Source organism: Triturus cristatus, chromosome 9 (assembly GCF_964204655.1).
Source record: "Triturus cristatus chromosome 9, aTriCri1.1, whole genome shotgun sequence".
Classification (NCBI taxonomy): Eukaryota; Metazoa; Chordata; class Amphibia; order Caudata; family Salamandridae; genus Triturus; species Triturus cristatus.
The window spans coordinates 183,174,087-183,197,546 of record NC_140592.1 but is presented as its reverse complement, the minus strand read 5'-3'; the positions used below and the strand labels follow the sequence as shown (position 1 = coordinate 183,197,546).

Here is a 23,460-nt window from a genome sequence, read left to right as displayed (position 1 = left end):
CAACATATAAACATCTCCATTGTCTGCTTCGCTAACCACAGAATAGAAAAGAAAATCAATTTCACAAGAATCCCGTTGACACAGTAGCACATCCCTCTACTCTGCCCTTCTAACATGCATCCATTAACTGTTTCTTCTAGGACTGCTCCAAAGAGTTTTACAATCAACTAAATGCTCATACATTCACGCACATTTATTCAAGAAAAATATAGTACATACACACAGAATCCTGCTTTCCCGAGAACAGCATATGATCTGCCCTACTACAGAATTATAACATACGTTAACCAAGCAGCGCTTACCTCTGCCCAGTCCTTCAGACAAGCTCAGAGAATACCTATTACTTCTCCCGCGATAAGCTTTAACGGTGAACCTTACGGATCCCTGGGACTTAAGACCAGAGTTTCACAGATAACCTTCGCTATCATACGCACTCCTTTTATACCAGAAAATATATCTCTAATAGTAACACTCGACGATGTCACTGATTCCGAACTCAGACAATGTGACGCGCAACTTCAATTGTCACACGTTTTTCCTGCATACGTACAGGACCAACAATCCCGTCTTTCCTGAGAGCAGTATATACTTCCCTCTGCCCTACTACGGAACTGCTACCAGCTCCCAAGTTCCAGAAGCACTACATATAACTCAACATGACGACTCCAACAAATAGTATTAGTACATATACCAACATCAATCAATAATCAATAAATCAAAAGCCAATGTACAAGCAATCTAATCAGATCAAGATAACCATCAAAACCATCAAATTCTGCTACCAGGAAATTGGTGCAGATAAGGGCATACAATTTCTCCCTACTTCCACGGATAGAGTAATTTCACAGATACACGCACATACACACATCATACGCTTGGGCCCATTTCACTAACATACGCTCGATTACTCTATCAGCATAGAACCTGTGGAGAGAAAACTCCTAAACACCCTATATCTACACTGAGGTCGATAAGACCAGTTTGATATTATCCTGAGTCATGATCTAAACAACAATAATCAAAATAGAGTACTCAATAACAACAAGAAATAACCACCAACACTGTATTTTAAATAACGGTACTTTTATCTAAAATTAGTCAAAGAAAGTCAATCAAAGCAAATCATTATTCTCATAATTACCTATTCTAGCTAAATGTCATAAATGGGTCAGGACAGGTCTCTCAGTAGAAGTCTCCCGAGTCGCCGTCCTCACAGCATCGATCCTCACCAACGCAGGTTTGGGAAGAAGTGGCCTTAGACCCTCTATAGGCTAACAATATTTATAGGGAAACTTGCAATATTAAAGAAACATCAAATATTCTAAACGTCCGCTGAACCGCTGAGCAGAGCGAGCAAGAAAGGATGTAGCATCACTACATTTGGAAAATCTCTGCTCAGAAAAATCACAAAAATAAAAAGACGGAAGCAGGAAACTCGGGTTTTGCAAATGTTTCTTTCACATTCTTATTTCCTCGGGACCAGCGCTGTAATCACAAAGTTCCTTGTGGCTCCTTTGTCCTCCAAGGACACTTGGACCTTCGCCCAGAGCTGCTGTCCTCACGGAAAACTTTTAAACCAGGCGAAGACTGTGGTCAGAGGACTCTCGACCATGTTCAGCAAGGCCTTCTCATCAAAGTTCAGTCACTCAAATGCAGGCTTTAAACGGCAGCCATTTTTACTAGGCCAAAACGGACCATCTTAATTAAAAGAGACAAAAACAACGTTACCACATAGTGATTAAACAGTGTTAACCCCACTAATACCCTTATGTGTATGTAATTATCTAGCCGTTGCAACACAGAAAAGCATTAATACACGACATTTCAAAAGCGGTTTGTGCTTAAAACAAACAGCACTCAGCAACATTCATTTAATTAAACCTGCACATTATTATTAAGCAACATGAATGCTTTCCCACGTGTAGTTTTCTCTTGTTAGTTCGTATTGGTTAATCAGAACATTTACACAAAACAAATAATTAACGTTACAAATTAATATTTTTAATTTTTCACATATAGACAAACCGGAGCTTAAAAACCCAATAGATTTTCAACAGAAAACTCTGCTCCAGCACACCTGCAATGTACATTTTGCCAATAAGTGTAATAGAAAAGCACTGTAACCGTTCCTCTCTTTCTCTGTTCGCTGTGTTCCCTACATCAGTGGACAAATGTAGGTATGCATGGGATCCTCTCACTTTTTGAAACTTTCACCTCTTTCATAGTTCTGTAGGTCAACTGGTATCCTGTTATTATACTTAATCAGGGTTTTTCACACTTGCAAAGATGAAATGTAGTTTTATGCATGCACTATCATTTGCCCATACCAATAATATGAAAATCCAGATTTTAGTCTGATCATCTTCAAAGAGTTTGTAAGAAGAATCAGAACAGGCGCGGCCGGCACAGGTTAGAGCTGTGGGGCAGGTCAGGGTGGGAGGTGGAAGTCGACAGACGACCGGACAGGTGTAACTAAATAAAAAAAATAAAACCACTTAACTTGCACTCACCGCATTGCCAAGTTGGCATTGCGGTGAGCGCAAGGTAAGTGGTTATATTTGTTTTTTTATTTATTTTAACTTATCCCATAGTCTGTAGACTCCCCCGCACCCTGACCCACCCCACCGCTCTTACCAGTGCCGACCGCACCTGAAAGTAAGAGTAGGTTAAGAGCTCTGAAGTGAACATACATTTTTTATGTTATAAAACTCTTCCCTGGTGAGAACTACTTACAAACCCCCATCTATGTGGTGTTGGTATGTTCCCACCAAGCATACAAAGTTGATGGCTTGTGTGACCCCTGTTTCAACATTATAACTGGGATCAAATCTCGAATGGGAAAACAACTCCAATACAATTTAAGACACATTTTAATCTACCACACACTCCACAATATACCCACGATAAGGGATAACTCTTAATGGACTGAAAATGTGATTTGTGTATGAAATCTGAGCCAGAGGGCCCCGGGGTAGACAGGAAGCATTTGGCCCCAACTGGAGCAATTCTTTGAAACCGATGTTCTGGGGACCCATACATTTGACCTCCGAACTGGAGCCAAGTGAACATTTTTATAACTTGACTCTTAGGGTAGTGAGGCAGAGCAGCCCAAGGCTTACTCAGGAGAGAGGCAATGGGTTAGAAATGCAATACTCAGCAACTCCACAAAAAACACCTAATTTGCTGTTCTGCCAGTGTGTTTTCTTATAAGAAGGAGACATTATTTATTACAGATAGTACTAAATACTGTGCTCAAATGAACAAATATTTCCAGGTGTAACTGTCTGTGGGGACATCCTCTAACCAAGAGGGGTCCACACCAAATAAAGGTCCCATAGGTTAGGTAACCAACTAGATGTACCTGCGACACCCAATGCTGCAGGCATCTTTAATGGTCTAACATCAGCAAGTCTTAAACCTTAAAAATACAATATCCTACTATGCTCCTAGCACATCATGAAGGAGTGCAATAATAAAATTCAGGTTTGCTGGCTGTGCCAGGGTTTTACTACAGTAATCAATGGTAAAACACATACTCAAACACAATGCAAAGCAATATTCAAAACCTTTTAAGATGGCATGACCTCATTAGAAAGCATACACAATGACTCACTGTCTACATAAACATATCAATAAACATTTCAATTTTCAAAATATGGTAGTGCTACAGTTTTTCTTCTACCTTAACAAGGTTGCAAAGCAGACACAGGACCTAGTAACACTCCCCAAAGAATGTAAACAAAAGTCCCATTTCCAAAAATGCATGCATGTTTCCTTGCAAAACTCTCCAATGTCACTCTTTTTGTGATCCAGTAGACTTAGGAAACATTTTAAAATGGTGTGTGGCTCCTTGTAAGGAGGGGGACTGATGCGGTTCTTGCAGTTGTACAAGAGCAACTGGAACTCTCTTGGTCGTGCTAATGCATTCATGTGAGCCCCAACAGGCAAATAGGCCATTTTTGAGCCTGCTGTTTGGGCAGGAAGCAATTTGAATTAAACATCAAGAGATAATGAATGTTTCCTTTCTTTGCTTCCTTTTTTGTTTTTCCACAAAGAGTGCCTGCAGGTGCACTTCATCTGCAGGTGCACCTGCCTTTTTCTGGGGCATCTGCACACCGTAAGACGAAGCCAGCACGGTCATGCTAGCATATTCACTAGGCTGCGGTACACTTCCTCTTGACTGCAGAGAAACTAGCTGAGTTTAATTCCTCACCCACCTGCACAAGCACAGACACGAAAAAAGCATGGCCTCTCTGCTCCATCACTACTATGCACCTCATGGACCACCTCTGGCAGGCCCTGGGTCTGCACAGGCTCAATGGTATCCTGCTGCTTTCTTAGCACAAGCAGGCAAGGTCACGCTGGCCATCAGCTAGGCTGGTACACTCTTCCTCTTGACTGCAGAGAAACTAACTGAGTTTCTTTCCTCACCCCCCTACATAAGCATGGCATGGAAAAAGCTTGGTCTCTGTACTCTCTCACTACTACGCACCTTTTGGGCCACCTCTGGCAGGCCGTGGGTCTCCCAGGCCCAATAGTAACCTGTTGTTATTTCTTCTCAATAGTGATTACATTTACAAGCTGCATCATAATCAACTGAGCTGGTGCCCCAAGGCCAGTGCCCTATGAGGGTACAAGGCATCTCTAAGCAGCAGGGCCATCCTCTGGTAGCTGCAGGGCAGTCCTCTGAGGTACAAAAGGCATCTCAAGCAGCAGGGTAATCCTCCCTCTTAAGCACAAGGCAGTCCTTCTGGGGGGTCATTTGCAGGCGATAAGTGTACTTAAGAGATGGTCTGAGGGTCCAATATTTAAACCTGCTGCCAGCCTTTGAAGTGAGAGAAACCTCTACACTATCCTCACATCTGGTTCAGGAAATTCTCATCCTTCCTCTGTCCAGTATCCAAGAGGCTTAGGGTGATAAAAGACAGTTGTTTTCTGAGTGTGCTAGAGGCAGCCCTTTTAAATGTATGTGGGGCATGGAACAGCTCTGCCCTCCCATCCAGGTAGGATAGGCCATCCTTCCAACATCTAAGCCCCCTTTGTCTCACTGTCTGAGAGGAATACACAGACTGCCAACTATTCTCAGTTATCTCCTCAAAGTTTGTAAATATAGGGAATGGTGATCGCCACATGCTCGAGAGACACGGGATCCACATGGGTTTCATTGATAACTTTCTGGTTATTAGTATACCTAATTTGCCTCAGTGGCCTCAGGGACCCTAGCATGGCAAATGTTGTTTTCTCTGCTCCATTGGTCATAGAGAGATCAGGTTTGCTGAGTTCTGCTTCTCATGGCAGTCACCAGAATTGTTACTTTTAATGCATTTTAAGTTCCAGGAATTTCTCTGAAGCCTATTTTTGACTTGCTCTCCCTTTGATTAGGGAGAGCTCAGGGACCTGCCCTCCGGTCCTCAACTACTCAACTATCTTCCATGACTCTCAAACCAGACCAGAATACCTGTTTACTCTTCACCCGTCTCACAGCTTCCTTGCATGGCATCTGTGTGTCTAGCAGCAGTCTGGAGTACCCATTCCTGACCTCCAACCAGAACTTGTCCACAGAATGTCCAGGGCAACCCTGTACTCCGGAGTCCCCAGAAAGTCCCTGTCTGTTGTTAAACAGAGGGATTGGGGAGGTGTCATTGGCCCTGAATACAAGATTCCAACAAAGTTCAAGAAAGAATAAGTCCAGAGTTCCTCTTTACTTCAGACAGAGGTTTATCCATATGGGGCCCACCCTTCATTTTCTTCTGCAGTTCCTTTTGATTCTCATAGTTTTTGGCTTGTGCATGGGTTTAAAAGTGGAGGTAAAGACTTTTAGAAGGTGGGTATCTCTGCCTAATCCAGGTACGCCACATCACCTATCCACTCATGACAAACGCCTTAATTTTTGAAGCAGCTGACTGGTCCACACCCTCCCACACACACAATTTTTCAAGATGGCTGAATCAACACTTGATTGGCAAAGGTTTCTCCTGGTGGAGCCTCTGGTGTGGGTAGTGCCTTATGATTGGCAGCCACCTATGTCTCTGTGATAAAGGCAGGCTTGGCCTTGTCAGAGAGATGACAGTTAATTTGTTTATGCAGATTTCTCCCCTACCCTTTTGCACTCTTAGAAGAATGTTAATCCATTCTAAATGGGCCTATTGTCTGGAAGAGCCCTTGATCTACCTTTTGGTCATTAGAGAAATTAACTTGGCCCATGAGGTTAGTCCAAAGCTCAAATCTCATTGAAGAGTGATACAGGAAATTGTTCAATGTATGTGAAGGAGTGAAAATACAGGCAAATTATTTTTGTATTTGGGTGGGATATCTATTAATCTTATAGGACTTAATTCCAAGTTCTCTGATATATCCGCAGGAAATTACCAAGTCTTGATTTAATGATGCCAGCCATTATCCCCCCTTGAGATAACAAGAATTACTTTTTTTTAGGTAACACATGGACCTGGTAAGACTGGGTGCAATGCTGCATGTTTTAATAATTGTTTTAATAATGGGCCACAATCGGTAAACAATAATTCTGGCCCCAGGGACACCACAAAACTTGTGAATACTGCACTGGGCAGCTCACAATGAGGTGATAGAAAGAGACTTTAGTCTTTTCTCTACATTGAACTACGGCGAAGTTAATATTTTGGTGCAGCTTTCACCTAATTTGTGAATATAGAAAATAACCACAGTCTCACGGTAATGCAACACAGACTCATACTCTACTGAAACAGAAATGGGTTATTCATTTTTGGTTGCATACTTGAGTTATGAGGCCTGCACAAGTTATGATCAATTTACTCACGGTTACCTGTGCTTGGTAGCTAGGCTGAGTTACATAGTAATCCCGCTTGCTCAGCCCACACAGGTGTGCAAAAGCATGTACGTATGTGTTCCTGTGTAACCAGTCAAGAGCTTCTTACCCTAACTGTGAAGCAGCGGGACTTACTTCAAAAGACATTCACTGGCACTTAGCACTCAAATGCCTTTTTACAAAACCCACAGTGAGGGAGACTCAGTTATTGAAACCCAGGACCTCATTTATGAGACTCCTTGCACCTCCAGAACGTCACTTTTTTGACGTTCCGTGGTGCAGAAGCCTGCATGATATTTGTCATGTAACCCTAAGCCACTCTTTTTGGCATAATGCTGCCTGATAAATATCGGTCCCTATAACGCAGTGTTCTGTGTTAAAGGGGGGTGCAATGGGTGTTGCTGGGGGCGTTCCCAGCAACACCCATGGCCTTTTGACACTGCCCCAGATTTACGAGAAATCGTAAATCTGAGGCAGTGCCAAAGGCCTATGCCTCCACAGAGAAGGCGTAAGGGAGGCGCAACGCATAGAAATATCTTTATTTCTCCTTGTTTTTCCTTTTTCTATGCTTTCTGCATTCTGCAGCACACATAGAAAGAGGAAAAGCCTCTTGTGATTATTTTTGTACAGAAAGGTTTCCCTTCCTGTACAAAATTAATCATCCCCGCAACGCAGTCACCCTTGGTGCAAAGATGCCTGCGTTGGCGCACAGATGCCCATTATGCGCCGGCGCAGGGGAAAAGGACAGGAATGCGCAGCAGGAAGACCTGCTGCGCTGCCCTAAGGCAAAACCTCATAAATGAAGCCCTCAATGTGGAAACCAGCTTCATTGTTGATTATTTACAATCCTATGAGTGTGGTTGTGACAATAGTGACTGAATTGTAGATTTTGAGCTAGCTGCTGACATTGTGACCAGGAGGCAGAGGTTCTAATCCAGGCTTAGGCACATGCTCAAAAAATGACATATGTTTATTCTGTGCAAACCACTATATCCTCTGTTGCCTGAAACAGTAAAGTGCATCATTTAAGATACATACGTTATAAACATGTGTAATTTTAAAATCTGCAGAGTGAGCTGTCTAGTACTGTTCATATTAAAAAGTTGCATCTCACCATTCCTTTCTGACATTTCTAATAATAGAATCAATACACCACACTAGTCCAAGTGCACCCCCGCGTGTCCATGATGCTCCTGCTACAAAACATCTCCTCGTAAATTGCTCCATTGCTCCTCAGAGTGAGGTCTGTGGTAAATCAAAGACCTAATATAACGGGTTATTAATAAACCTCTCCACATGACAGAAAGATGATAACGTACACCTCAAAATTCTTACCTGTACAAATATGGATCACAAATTGGTGGATTATCGTTGATTCCTAAAACCTTCACTGTAACAGGAATGGAAGCACACTTAAGATCTTCGTCACATACTTTCATAGAATATGTTTGAACATTAACAAATCCAGTTTCTTCTGCATCCATTTTCGATGATATGATCACCGTTCCGGTCTCTGTGATAGGGACAATAAACATGACAAATGTGCTCCTTTTGCATATGTACATTTATTTATTACAATTAAAGAAGTATTTTTTTTTTTTGCATGTTTTATATAGAGCGAACTCGACCCGAAGGTATTGGAGCGCTGTACATGAGCACCGTATTTACATTACACATTCAGGCACGGGGAGATTAAGTGATTTGCCCAGAATCACAAGAAGTGGACGCGACCTCGAGGCTCGAACCCTGGTTTCCAGCACGAAAGTCCGCGGTCTAGCCGAGAGACCACATCCTCTCGTATCATTTTTACAGACATTCTGAAATTGTGGGAGGTGTTATGGATGAATTTAAGGATGAATCTACATTGGTCTGGGGCTAAGTGAACTAAACCATCCACTGTAGGGGACAATGTTGTAAATTGTGGTTGCAAATTAGAATTGAATAGAATTAGAAGAATGCTCTCCAGTGAAGAATGATGAAACTACAAATTAGATCATTTTGCATTTTGTTCTATTTGTGGGTGTTGCTGCCTATGTTAATAATCAATAGTATAATAGGTCCGATTCACACTCTTACATTTCCTGATATGCCTTGTAGGTCGGCCCAGAATGTCCATTGCCTATGTATACTCATTGTATTCCCATTTTAGATGTTTTGGAACCATTTCATAAAGGCATGCAATAGTATGTAAATTAATACTAAAAGAGTACGACTTTTAATACTCCAAAATGCATTAGTTGATAGACTTCATTATACTTACAAAAATGTTGATACACATACATCAAGAGGATACCTATGAACCTAGCCTCTACCACAACAATGAAGGACTCGAGCACCATGCTAGTACAATACATCATGGAGCTATGGAGATGGTAATATTAATACTACTTCCAGCACTTCATCTAATCAATCTTCTATCAATTTGTAGCTTTGAAACAAGGGACTCTGGCTTGATTTGGGCTTTGGCAGGTGAAGTGCAGTTCATCAGGGTGATAGAGGACAACATTACCTCCAGGATGGAATACCATCTACAAAATTTTGAGTTGAACACCAGCCCTAGGTAGTCTCTGGATCTTAAAAAGAAACCTTCAAGTTACAAAGATTTTGATGGATGGCCGCCATTGATTTGGACAAGCTTCCACCACATCTTTAACATTTTTTGTGAAAGCTAACTCCCAAAGACCTAAAGTCTCATCAGAGCCAACTGGGACTCCGTTGTCTGAAAATTTGGGACTGACCATCTCTAGATGATATTTTGAATACATATGGTTTTGCAACTGAAAGGTCTGATGTTTAAAATTTACCAATTTTGGTAATGATCTTTTCATTTCATTTGAAGCAGGTCTAAAGGTAGTAATGTAGTAATGCATTTTTTATGAGCGACAGGAGGGTTTCCAATAGTGATTCTTATTATTTTTTGCCCTTTTCCTTGCATTTCGTAGGGCTGCCTAGGCGTATTGTTGGTGTCTTAGCTAATTGATAGGTATTATGCTTGTTCATCATAATAAGCAATATCTTTATAATTCCTGCATAAACAAAGAATTTAACCATATGGCAGGGTCATACAAAGAGTTCTTGAATGAATATAAAAGCATAGAACGTTGTTATGGTCAGTCTGATTCTGATATAGGTGTTTGTTGTCAAAGCCCACCCTGAATGCCAATTACTACATCCATTAAAGAAATCTGAAAGTCAGCAAAAAGACAGTAGTGGAACAGTGAAGAATCTCAATTCTGCTATCTAGAAGCACATGCCACCATGGGGAAAAAACAAAACTAAGCCACAAGCAAACACATGCATGGTATGCTCTACTTAATTAAATGCACTTCGGGCTGGACTGTTCAAATGAGGCACAGGGCCAAGACTGATTTGCATATGGCCAGGACTTAACTGGGGTGGCATGGTGAGCAAAATAGTGATGTATATAACCCAGATCTCTTGACTGGGGGTGAATGTTTGATTTGTTCTGCAGTCCGGCTATCAATAATGTGTCTTTTGCTTTCTCGCCCTAAGTGCACTGGGTATGCCCAGATATCAGTCCAGGGCTCACTGTGCCACAGGATTCAAGCTATCCTGGCTGATGAGGGGTGAAACCACGAAAACTGTCCTTGTTTCTGGTCCAGGGAGGACCTGGCTTGGTAATTCCAGCAGGACTGTTCGCATGAGGCACATGGTCAAGACTGATTTGCATATGGCCAGGTCTAAACTGGGGTGGCAAAATAATGATGGGTTTCACCCAGATCTCCTGACGGGGGGTCAATGTTTTGATTTCTTCTGCATTCTGTCTATCAATAATGTGTCTTTTACTTTTTCGCCCTAAGTGCACCGGGTATGCCCAGACTTGGGTCCCGGACTCACTATGCCACTGTATTCAAGCTATCCTGGCTGATGAGAGGTGAAACTCCAAAACCTGTCCTAGGATGCTTGTTTCCGGTCCAGGGAGGACCTGGCATGGCAGTTTGTGCTGGACTGTTCCCATGAGGCACAGGGTCAAGACTGATTTGCATATGGCCAGGTCTAAACTGGGGTGGCATGGTGAGCAAAAAAATGATGGATTTAACCCAGATCTCTTGACTGGGGGGAATGTTTTGATTTCTTCTGCATTCCGTCTATCAATAATGTGTCTTTTACTTTTTCGCCCTAAGTGCACCGGGTATGCCCAGACTTGGGTCCCGGGCTCACTATGCCACTGTATTCAAGGTATCCTGGCTGATGAGAGGTGAAACCCCAAAAACCTGTCCTAGGATGCTTGTTTACGGTCCAGGGAGGGCCTGGTTTGGCAGTTCGGGCTGGACTGTTCTCATGAGAACCAGGGTCAAGGCTGATATGCATATGGCCAGGCTTAAACTGGGGTGGCATGGTGAGCAAAGAAATGATGGATTTAAACCAGATCTCTTGACTGGCGGTGAATGTTTTGATTTGTTCTGCATTCCGTCTATCTACAATATGTCTTTTGCTTTCTCGCCCTAGTTAATTAAAGGCCTGGAGAGTTTGAAATTAGGTTATTTATTAAGGATGTCAACAAAGTTGCATGTTTCAATTGGCAAGTATACAACATTAGCATACTCCACTTTGTATGTGGGAAATGGGATTTGTAGCAGAAACTATAATATATGCTCAAAAGACAAGAGGGGCTATATTACAGAAGGGGTCACAGGGGCACAATGGCATGTGCACCAGCATTTTGCACACCTGGGGAACTTTGTAAATGCAATAGGGCCAGCTGGTGCTTGCTGGCCCCTTCCTGTAATGTAGTTCACGCCAAATCTAAATGTGTGCCAGTGTGATCTCAATAAGACATTTGCAAAAGGGCAAAGTTCTGTGCAAATGAGGCAGTGCTTTGAACCCTCACAATATTACAGACTCAGGCACAGAGGTAATGAGGCTGTTAGGAGGTGAACTGACTCTGAGCTGCATAGGGATAGCACACAGTTAGTGCACCCCATGAATTACTTTTGTGTACCAATATTTATTACGTTACATATGGCTATGGTAGATAGTCACTGGTGTGTAGATTCTAAATCCATTAATTCACTACTAAGATGTAGCGACATTTGTTAACAAGAGTTGTTAACCACTGCAGCTACGTCATAAAGCAATTCCAGATTGCTCTGACACCCAACTCTGAGAACCTGTCAGAGAAGCCTGGAAAGCAGAGAGCACAGCTTCTGAAACACAGAGAAGGGATGGCACAGAGAATGTTGGTTGTCAGGAAGCCAGATTATTTTACATTTGTGGAGGCCAAGTTATGTGTGGCTGCCTCATTCGTTCTCTGCTCCTGTTTAGCAGTGAAAGCAGAGGAAGATGTTGTAAGGGACCATATATAACATAAAATTATAGATTGGTAAAAATTGAATTACAGGGTTGTTTTCCACCTCAGGGTTCTGAGTGACATCAGAGACAACACGCGCTTCGCTCTTGTCTATCTGAGGCCACAAAGAATCCTTCGGTTGAAAATATCTTGCTAATTCATTGTTACCCTTCTATAATTATACATATCTAAAACTGCTTTAAAATGTATATGACATAACCATAGTATATGTTAGTACTAAAAGAGCAATTATACTATTATTGTGCACCTCTGTTCACTGTGAAATATGGGTTTCCAGGATCAAGTCGGAAGGTGAGGTCATTCATTTGGTCAGCATCTGTCGCAGTGCACGTGGTCACTGTTGTTCCAATGGGTCGCTCTTCATACAGTTCTATTTCCACTTTAGAGCCTGAAGTAGAGGTTTCATCTTTGGTGACCTGTTTGCCATCAGAGATGCTTGAAAATCTAATTCAATAAAAAAAAATATCTTAAAGATAGATAAAGTAACCCAGATTGACAGTTCTGATGCAAAATGTTATTGAGTATAGCAAAAGAGTCCAGAAAAGAAGATAAATTAGCAAACTGAGGCAAAAGCAAGCATATTTGCTGTGCTAACCCGAAGTTTCATAAGAATTACGGCATGCTCATGTACTATTTTATCTAATTTACATAAATGACATCATGAGAGTGATTAAAATTTGTTAAACATTTTTCCGTTTGAAAAGAGTAATTGTAAAAAATATGTAACAGGTTATATCTGTATTATGGTCTATAGTGTATAGCATATTATATATTTATATTATGTATTATGGTCCAGTATGCTACTCAGACTTCTGGTCACATTGACAGATTACCCAGCCTCCAGGCTTGACGTTTCTGGCCAGAACTCTGCAATGGGTAGTTGTACTTTAAAACATGAATGCCGTCAATGGCTACATAGTTACCTGCTCTTAATGATTTGTTATATTGTAGATTTGAGAGATTTAATAATGAGCATTTGAAAAATAAATCACTATTGTATTGTAGTACTTGATTATAGTCAAATTATGACCTCACAATGCCTGCTGCCGGAGCCAGCAGTGAGAGCTTTAGTCCCAAGAGTAGAATATCCCCAGCTCCAGTTCTGCATTTAAATGAATGCATAGCTTTTCAGGTTCCCTTTTTCTGAACTGTCAATGTCTGAAAGGTCACAGGGGCCTATTCACTTGTAGATTTACTGACATGTAAATTTACTCTTACATTTTGCAGTAACTTACTATCTATGGCTATTCACCATTTCCAAGTTTAAAGTTAGTGCAAAGTGTAGAATTACATGTTCTCGCCCCATAAAATTAGGCATAAGAGCCACATTTACAAGTGAAAAGTTATTACTACTGAATGTTCACATTTAGGCAGAGGTCTCCATCACCAGGGTGGAGAGCTCCTTATGGTAAAAAGTAGCAAAAAGTTAAAAAATTTATTCAACTTTTTTTTTAAATTGTAGAAATATTTTAATGATACATATTAATGTGCAATACCGTTATCTATTTTCTGATAGGAAGAACAAATAGAAAAATTACAAACTATTAATGTAAAATTATGTAGAAGAATTAATTATTTCAAACAACTTTTATTAATGTATTATTATTTATTTAAAGACACATTTAAAAGAACACCTACAGCATTTTTTAATTTTTTATTTAATAGTCATTAAAACATACTAAAAGTTATGTATATAATTAATTTCAATTAATGTATTGTTTTCAAAACATTTAAAGTTAAGTTTAATTTTAATATGTAAAATCTTTATCACAAAAGTCTAATAAATAATATTTAATTTTAATTATATATAATTTTTTTAAACATTAAATAAAATATATATTTATTTTTTAAATGTCAAAAGAAGTTCATGTCTTTCTAACATTCCCTATTTGGTATTAATTTTAAGTCCCTGCCTGCTATTTTTTTTTTGGGAGTGTGTTGCACTACATGTAAGTAACCATGGATTGTAATGCATTGAGTTGGAGTATATTTACGACTATTTTAGGTCCCTTTTGACTGCAGTAATGTTAGAATTTCAATTTATTTATAGCAATGGGTTTATGCTTTTTTATGCATTTGACTCTCCCGAGCCACCTCCATAACCCTTCCTAAACCCCTCCCATATTGCAGTGAATATTCCTCCTTTCCCAGCCACTCCCACGTCCCTCCCACATTCACTACTAAAACGTTGGCGTATATATGTGCGGGTTCCTATTTAATTGGGGTGAATATCATTTCATAGAAAAGATAGGAGAGGCAAAGGTCGCCACATGTAGATTAATGAATAGTAAGTGAGAAGTACTACTATAATGCTTCAAAATATATTGCAAAGTGCAGCTTCTGAATAGGCCTGTGACTCTTTTGCATAGTAATAAGTAAATCTTTATGATAATATGTGCTGAATTCAATATGTATTTCGGTACAGAAGAGCAGGGATCTGTGTATACAGTCTCAGCTCTAAAATGTTAACTTACTAGCTTTTGCAATGTTGATTTGCAATTGTGTACACACGTATGACATGGGATTACTAATAAAGAATACCCATTCTAATATGGCTGCCAAAGTCATGATGCATGCTCATATGTGCATTGCGACATGTGTGATTTGTGGTGCACATCAGTCATGATGTTGGTGACCTTTTTTGATTTACTAGTCTAATGTGGCAAAAGCACAAGTTAGACTAGAAAATTGCTTTAGTGAAAAACAGGAGAAAAAGCATCCCAAGTTACCTGACCATTGTTTTACATAACAATGGTAAATTGTTTGCTAATACATTGATAGCGTCTGTTAAGGTCACATGGGCTCACCCAAAGTGGAACTCTATCTAGCGTGGTAGACTACTGTCCACATGTCTAGGCTATGACACTATTAATGATTGGTTGCAGGTGGTTATAGTAATGAAGTAAAGGTCTTTTTCCTCTGAACTCTACTGGTGGGATTGCTTACTGACTCTCCCTGATATGTTCATGTACTAGGTCATACATGGATCCCCTCATTTCCCCGAGTATATATTGCATGTGCATTTAAGTTGGTGGATACAACTAGACCAAGTATTGTAGGTGTGATAACATCATGTGATGCTGTGAGAGGCAACCTTAGACGTGGTTTGTCATACTTGTGAGTTCAGTACCCTTGAGGCATGAGGACAACATGTGACCCGCTGTATAGTAGCCAATGAGATGGCCCATCACTGTTGTAAGCCCATGAACCCTGGAGATAAAAATGCCAGTGCATGAATGTGTGGTGACCATTTTCCACTGTGAGACCATGAGCAATAATTGCGTCCTGCCACACTAACATATTGACTGCATACCGCACAGGATATGCCATAACCCCACGCCCACAACAATGCTCCAGGTCAAAGGTACTTTTTCAGCTGCATTCTGCAACCAAGAACTGAGAATGCCCACCTACACATTACAGCCTAAGTGCTTGTTGTGTAGCTGAGATGATGGGAAGTGACTCACGCTGAGTCTTTTCCACAGACCTTAAGGTGAATGAGTTGGACCATCATAGAGTGGAGAAAGAAGCTGCAGCAGAGTAGGTGATGAGTGTTGTTCTCAATTCTGAACTTTCTCATATATGTTCCAATTATCAGATGTTCAGTTGTGGTTGAAAGCTGCGTGTGATGTGAGACTGCTATCTTGTCTCCCTGAAGGTGTGCCTTGTGGAGTATGACCATAATGATGTAAAACTACTTCAGTTGATTACACATGATCTTCACTGTTGCAATAGTCATTAGAAGAGATGTAGAGTCGATAATGGCATGAGCATGAGGATTGGCAATGGGACCCAGGACAATAATCATGAATGGTGGCCCACCTATGTTATTGCTTTCTTTTTAGTAGGCTTTCTTTTCTCTTTAAAAGCACTAATGATGATTCACTAATTGGAAACCTTAGGCTGATCTCTGCAGCCATGCCAATTTGTGACAATTATTAGGTCTTGTTCTATATTCTGCCTTAGAACCATTAGATATCATCCTGTGGATAAAGAAGTACTATACCTTCATATGACTGGGTACAGGTGTCACTCACACAAACATTATGTACTTCTTAGCAAAGTGCTGACTGACATCCCACTCTGGGCATGCAATGGCTCTCACATTCTCTATGACCATACACTGGTTACGGCAACTCAAGGTGGATTGCTCTGTCTATACATAAGGATATGGAAAATTAATGAAGTGGCCTACAGCAATCTAGTGCTTAGGTGCAATATAAACAGCCGCGGTCGGTAGTGGGAGTAGCTGCCGGGCGGTGACGTGGGGAGGGGGAGGGGCAGGGTGGGGGTGGAAAACTATGGATTACGGAGGTTTAGAGGTAAGTAAACATATACCTTAATAAAACACATTTCGTTGCTTGTACTGCATCGCATTTGGGTATGCAGTGCTCGCTACGAAATTCATTTTTATTAATTTATATGTTTGCTTACCTGTAAACCTCCGTAATCCATAGTTTACTACCCCCCACCCTGCCCCTCCCCCTTCCCACGTCACCGCCCGGCAGCTACTCCCACTACCGACCGCGGCTGAATATAAGGGATACACTAGCTCAATAATTCAAGAAGAACTTCTCAAATGATATACAATTGAATGCAATATGGGCTGCAGTAATGAATGGTAAATTGTAGCCAATAACCATCACGTTTGTTAAACTGATGAAATAAAAATAGAACAGAACTAGAAGTTAAACTCTAACAATTAGAATGGCAAGATAAGACAAGCAACCCTTGTAATGTTTATAGGTCAATGAGGAAAATGAGGTGAATTGAAGACCTTGCTCATGAAACCTGCTACACATATAGTACTGTTTGGAAGAAAACTGTATGGTGATTTGGGTTAGAAGGATCATGCAGAGGAATCACCACAACCTGAAAGGTGAGTTAGGTTTTCTATTATTTGTACTATTTCAATCTTTAGTCTTACAGGAAGCATAACTCAGATATGAATATCTGACTCATGTGGTGTCTCATGAATTCTATTCCTCTTTGAAGGGTATTATACAAGGACATGAGGTACAGTTGACAATGTCTCATTTGGCAAATAATGCCTTAGGACAAGTTGGCCTTTTATCAAAGTTTATAAAGTATTGAGGAGTTTCTAGTTCACCCTTTCATAAAGGTCATTAATTATTTTCAGCAGTGACGAGTGGTTATTGATGTGGGAAGAAGTCAACATGGTCCATTTTGTTAAAGCCTGATAAGCATCCAGAGAAATATGGTTCCTACTGGCCCATAGCATTGCTAAATTGTAATATTAGGAGCTTCTCAAAAATATTTACATTTCGCCTGGTGAATGTTTAGACAATAATCATCTCTTCTTCTCAATCTAATTTCATCATATAGCACTAGACCAGGAATAATGTTCAGTTGGCACTTAAAGTTATCACTTGATCTGTACATAATTATACCCACAAAAGTCTTCTCTTCTAAGATTATGAAAATGTTTTGATTTTGTTGACTGGTGTTTACTGCAGAAGAACATGTGAACAACTTGGTTAGCTCTTAAGGTCCAATCATGACAGCCAAAGTCAGCGCCATCACTTCTTCATGGTTTCATACCCTGAAGATGCTAAGGAAGATTTTGAAATGGCTTCCAATCAGTATTGAAAATCTTCATGCACACCCTGGTCATGAGCAAGCTGGACTACTAGACCACCCTCTATGCCGGGATCAATCAAATAAATTCACCAGAAGCCTGCAGACCATTCAGAGGCCAAAATCACTTTCAACCTCCCACACCTCACTTCCATCACACCACATCTGAAGGAGCTCCACTGGCTCCCCATACACAAAAAGCACAAGTCAAACTCCTCAACCACACTTTCAAGGCACTACATAACACTAGTCCAGCATACCTCAATAATTGCATCTGCTTTCACAAACCTTCCAGACACCTCAGCTCATCCAGACATTTACTTGCACAGATCCCACACACATGGAAACCAGACCTGGTGGTTGAGCCTTCTACATCACTCCTAAAGCCTGATAGTACACATCAGTCCCCTTACTCTCTTATTAAATTCGGCAAGAAGTTTAAGACCTGGCTTTTTGAGTAGTCCCACTAGACACTAAGTTCAGCTAGACTCACACTTGCTCATCACCATGATACCCTCCTGGGTGATACTGAACTCTATTACTCTTCATAACTTAACACAGTGGCAAATTGTCTATACCCTCTATGAGAAGGGTACATTGAAAGCATGTTTGAATGTCTTCTAATCTTGGTGAGTCTGTCATCCATGGATTTTATTTATTTTTAAAACATTACACTAGTTTTCTGATAAATGTGTATAAACCACCATTCCACTGAACATACAATTATGCAACCTAATAGCAAGAGTAATATAAATATTGCAACAAAATGTATTTGTTTTCTCAAAGTCCTCAAGAAGATATTAATGTGATTCTACAAAATGTGACATTAGCTGTTACAAATAGCATCCATGTTCTTTTTTTAATGTTGTCATAGATGATCTTTTCTGAACCATTTGCAAGAGATCTGTTGCCAATGCATTTCTATATTGTACCTACCCCTTGCTTCCGGATTAATCACAATGGCTCACAAGGAACGCTGATCCCCAGTGATTATAATATTACATCCGCCGGACTCAGCTGGTTACTGGAACAAAAGAGTAGTATAAATGTATATAGACCAGTGAAAGCATCATATCTACAATATCAACAAAAGATACCAGCTGCCTACAACGTAGGGATATAAATAAGCCCAAAAATGGGTCAGGATTGAATATGCAACCACACACCAAGACTGACAATGTGTGTATGCGGAAGCACTCACTCCTGATCTGGTGATCCGCTGCTCTATCCTGCGCTTTTATTTAAGACGACTAACGGAATCAGCTAAATACTAACTGATTGGCGGACTTGACGCGCCTGTTGAAATCCTTCATTGGAGTTGTATCTTTGCGCTTCCGTTTTATCCTTTACACACGACCTGTCCTTTTATATGTCTCGTGGTTACCTGGAGACCCTGTCTCCCTATACGACTGGGAGAACACGAGTATTGGAACTGTTATTCTTTGATTCTCGATTGTTTTAACCTATCTATGAACCAGTTTGTTCTGATTATGTGTTTGTTGAATATATGAGTATGCTGTGGGAATGAATGTAAGTATGACATTTGGTTCCGTGTGGGACCTATATATCTCTATTTTGTGAAATTATTGATTTCACTCCTCTTTGAATGTTCTTTTCTAATCTTCTCATTGTCAGTCTTGGTGTGTGGTTGCATATTCAATCCTGACCCATTTTTGGGCTTATTTATATCCCTACGTTGTAGGCAGCTGGTATCTTTTGTTGATATTGTGGTTTAATGTTCCCCTGCACCACCTGCCTACCCATCCTTTCCTCAGGGGTCCCCCTTTACATTGGAAATCATCATATCTATACCATCCTGAGGTTAATGGAAGTGGTGATGAAAAAATATCCATGGATTGCTTTCTCCAGATTACATACCTAAGTTTAAGATTGTGAGAATGAAGAATGAAAATATGAAGAGGAAATCAGTGAAAGGAACTAAGCTCAGTAATTTTGGCAGAATCACTCTTTTCAAGTATTCTAATGAATCTGCTTTTATTGCAAAACTTTAATTTTTAAATATTTATTTATTAAATATAAAGGTAGTTATTTTCTTTGCATTTGTGCTTCAAATGGCTGCAGGTTGTTCCATCGCTGATGCCCAATTTGAAAATTTGGGAGACTTTTTGTCTTTCCAACATCTAATTCTTTTTTTTATTTTTATTATACTTGTAAAGCGCAACATTCATCCCAAAGGGATAGTTATAGCACACCCACATTGTAAAGACATTTGTCACAGAGGCACCAGCAATTAGGTCCTGAACAGCCATGTTTTCAGTTTCTTCCTAAACCCCAAATGGTTGTCAGTGAGGCGCAGGTCTAATGGAAGTTTATTCCAGTGTACAGCTGTCTAGTATGAGAAGGAGTGGGTTCCCAGTCTAACTCTCTTCATACGTCTAGTTTTAGCCAGAGCGAGATTGCAAGATCTCAGTTCTCACTGAGGGAAATAAAATTCAACTTTGTCCTGCAGGATTTTGGGGCCAAGCTTGTATAAAGCTCTGTGCGTATGGCACAGTAATTTAAACTTAGCTCTTTGGCACATAGGCAACTAAGGTAACACCTCTAAATACTCAGATGCCGAGCTAAACTTGTTCTTGGTGCAGACCAAATTGGCTGCTGCATTTTGGGTCACCTGCAATCGTGAGAACAAGTAGTCTGCCATACCAACCCATAACGCATTCCCATAGTCCAGTCTACTAGTTATCAAGTCCTGAACAATGGTTTTTCTCCAATTGTCCGGGATCCATATAAACAGTCTCCTTAGTAATTTTAGTGTGGCAAAACATTTGCTGACCTGTACTTTTACTTGGGGTTGCATGGTTATTGCATTGTCTACCAAGATGCCTAGATTTTTTACAACCCGTTTGGGTTCTGTCACAGTATCTAGCGACTGGGGCCACCAGGATGCGTCCCAGACTAGGTGTGCTCCCCCAAAGAGTAGTATCTCATACTTCTCTTCATTTAATTCAGACAATGCTCTGTCATCCAATTTGCTTTTTCTGAGAGACAGTTGCTCAAATTATCTCTATTGTCCTTATATGTTTCTCCTATTGCTATCAGCAACTGTGTGTCACCTGCTTAAGAACAAATGTTAAAACCCCATTTCTTCCCAATCTTGGCCAATGGAGAGACATAAGCATTAAAAAGGGTTGGGCTCAATGACGATCCCTGCGGTACTCCAAAATTGATTGATTTTGGGTTAGAAGAAAATGAGCCCAATTGTACTCTCTGAGTTCTGTTTTATTTTAAAAAGAGCTACACAATTGAAGAGTTTTGGAATGGAGTCCTTTTTCATGTAATTTTTCCATCAAGAGTCGATTAGATACAGTGTTGAAAGCTGCCTACAAGTCCAAAAGGATCAGGGCAGCAGCTTTACCCTGGCCCAACAGTAATCTGTTATTGTCTAACACTGCTAGTAGTGTAGCCTCTGTACTATTCATTGCCCTAAAACCCATCTGTGAAGGATCTAAAAGATCATTCCTCTCTAGATAATCAACAATTATTTTTTTTTTTAGACTTTTATATAGCGTGATCTAGACCCGAAGATATCAGGTATCAGAGCACTTACATGAGCAGATGTTTCATTACAGATGGACACATTCATTTTTGTGAAGCACGGGAAGATTATGTGATTTGCCCAGAATCACAGGATTTTGAGCGTCAATGCCGATACTCGAACCCGGTTCCCAAGCTTCGAGGTCAACCACTCTAGCAGTAAGGCTACATCCTCTCCCCCATTTGTTAATCAATTGCTCTAGGACCATGGACATGTATGGAATTTGGGAAATTGGTCGATAGTTTGAAAGGTTAAAACATCTATACCTGCTTTTTTTGCCAATGGGGATATGGCCGCCTGTTTCCATGTATCCGGAAACGTTCCTGCTCCTATTGATTGGTTACATTTGTGCTTTAAATAAGGGCAGAGAACTGGTGTTAGCCAGGAGTAGATACAATGCGGCCACGGATCCAGCAAAGATCCGGATTTTACCTCTATAACCACTTTTGCTACTTGTTCTTCCGTAAAAGGAGCAAAGTTTCCTAAGTGAAAGGGTACTTCAGGGTGGGGTTCAAAAGATTCCCAGTTAATATCCTCTAATATTGGTTGAGTTTTAAATATTGAGTAGATTTGGGAACCTTTATCACTGAAAAAGTTACTAGCTTTCTCGCAATTAGCTTCCGGGGTCAATGATTGGGAAATGCCAGCTCGCTTGGAATGTTTCTTCACTATTTTGAATAACAATTAATAGCCTTGCATTTCCAGTGGTAAAAAATATTTATTCATGGCTTCCATAGTCTTTAATAATCTATTATTGGTCTTCTTCCAGACAAAATTCTGCATGTTGTCATGGGAATAGTAGTCTAAATAATGCCCTCGTAAAAGGAGAATATTTGTCACCAGTGCAAATCTGAAGCAGAGTACATGAAAAACGTGTGCCAGATCTATGTAAAGATTTCTGCATTTAAGACAGTGACAGGTTTTGTGACAATAGATTTTCTGTAATTTCCTAGTATTATTCTGCATAGGATAAGATGTAACTAAGAGCTGATGACGACATTCGGTGTTTGTGAAGGTCTACTTGAACATCTTTGTTACTAGGGTTGGGCAAAACTCATGGAGCTACATAAAAACTCTGCAAAATTCAGCAGAGTTCTGCCAACGGGTGGAAAATATGCAGCTCGCGCTGCAATTTAGTGCTGGTAGCACCGGTAGTGGTATCAGTGTCAACAGCACCATGCATTGTGCAAAGGCATGAGGCCATTAAACTTGATTTTGCTGCCGCTTGTGTACAAAATCTACTAAAGAAGCAGCAAATCTACTCAAACAGCAGCCCTCTGGCCACCACTGCCCATGTTAGAAAATCACACTACGGGACGTCAAATCTTGTTCACGTTCTCCAGCTCACATTTTCTGGAGCCTTGCAGGAGAAAAATTCCACCATGTGGCAATTGGTGGAATTTGTCCGGAACACCGTGTTAAAGAGAAATACGGATTGACCAAAATTCCGCCACTTAGGCGGGCATAATGAAGCATTCCGCCCACCCCTATTTGGTACTTGAACATGCAGTCACCGTTCCTTTGCACTCATCTCATTCTTCCACTAATGTCTCATAAATTTAAGAAATGACACCAGTTATATACCGCATGTCATAGATTGTCCCAAGAAAACAACGAACAGACAAAGAGATATGATCATAATTTTTTGAAGATTTGTTTAATGTATAGGTATGGCAAATACATCAACATGTTATGCCTTAGATTAGTAACTAAGAGCAAGATTTAGCATTTAGCAGACAGAGTAGTGCCTTTCGGGTTGCTGGAGGACACTTCCACCTCCATCTTGATGATCCTCCACCTGCCAAATTTAGAGATGACTCCTGGTCCAGTGGTCATCTCTGTACATTGAAGGGAACCAGCATCAGAGAAGTTCCTTTCAGTGTACTATACGTTTGATAGACGGTTTATGTCAGTTTTGATGGGTGTCCACCAAGCTTTAACAAAGTTTTAGTTTTTCCCTAACAAATTCCCAAAGGGGGAGTTTGTTTCTGAAAAACAAAACACTAATGATCCCCACACTGGAAGTTTTCTCCAAAGTTGTGAAAATCATTATTGTTTCTTCCAGTAACTCACTGCAAAATGTTTTTGCTCAGTAAATGAAAGGAAAAAAAGGTATTACCCCATCCAGCTTTAAGAGAGCGAATAATGTAATGCCTTTCCTCTTATTGA

The 23,460-nt window shown here is 40.4% G+C and overlaps 1 pseudogene across 1 annotated transcript in view; it reads right to left on the bottom strand.

Moving 5' to 3' along the window:
- Positions 1 to 23,460, bottom strand: part of LOC146797602 (cadherin-related family member 3-like) — a 706,232-nt pseudogene that overhangs the window by 351,668 nt on the left and 331,104 nt on the right. The window contains exons 8-9 of the transcript XR_014969047.1: positions 12,385 to 12,581; positions 8,141 to 8,318 (exon numbers count right to left, since the gene is read on the bottom strand). The product of XR_014969047.1 is annotated as a cadherin-related family member 3-like (transcript). The remainder of the gene's footprint in view (positions 1 to 8,140; positions 8,319 to 12,384; positions 12,582 to 23,460) is intronic.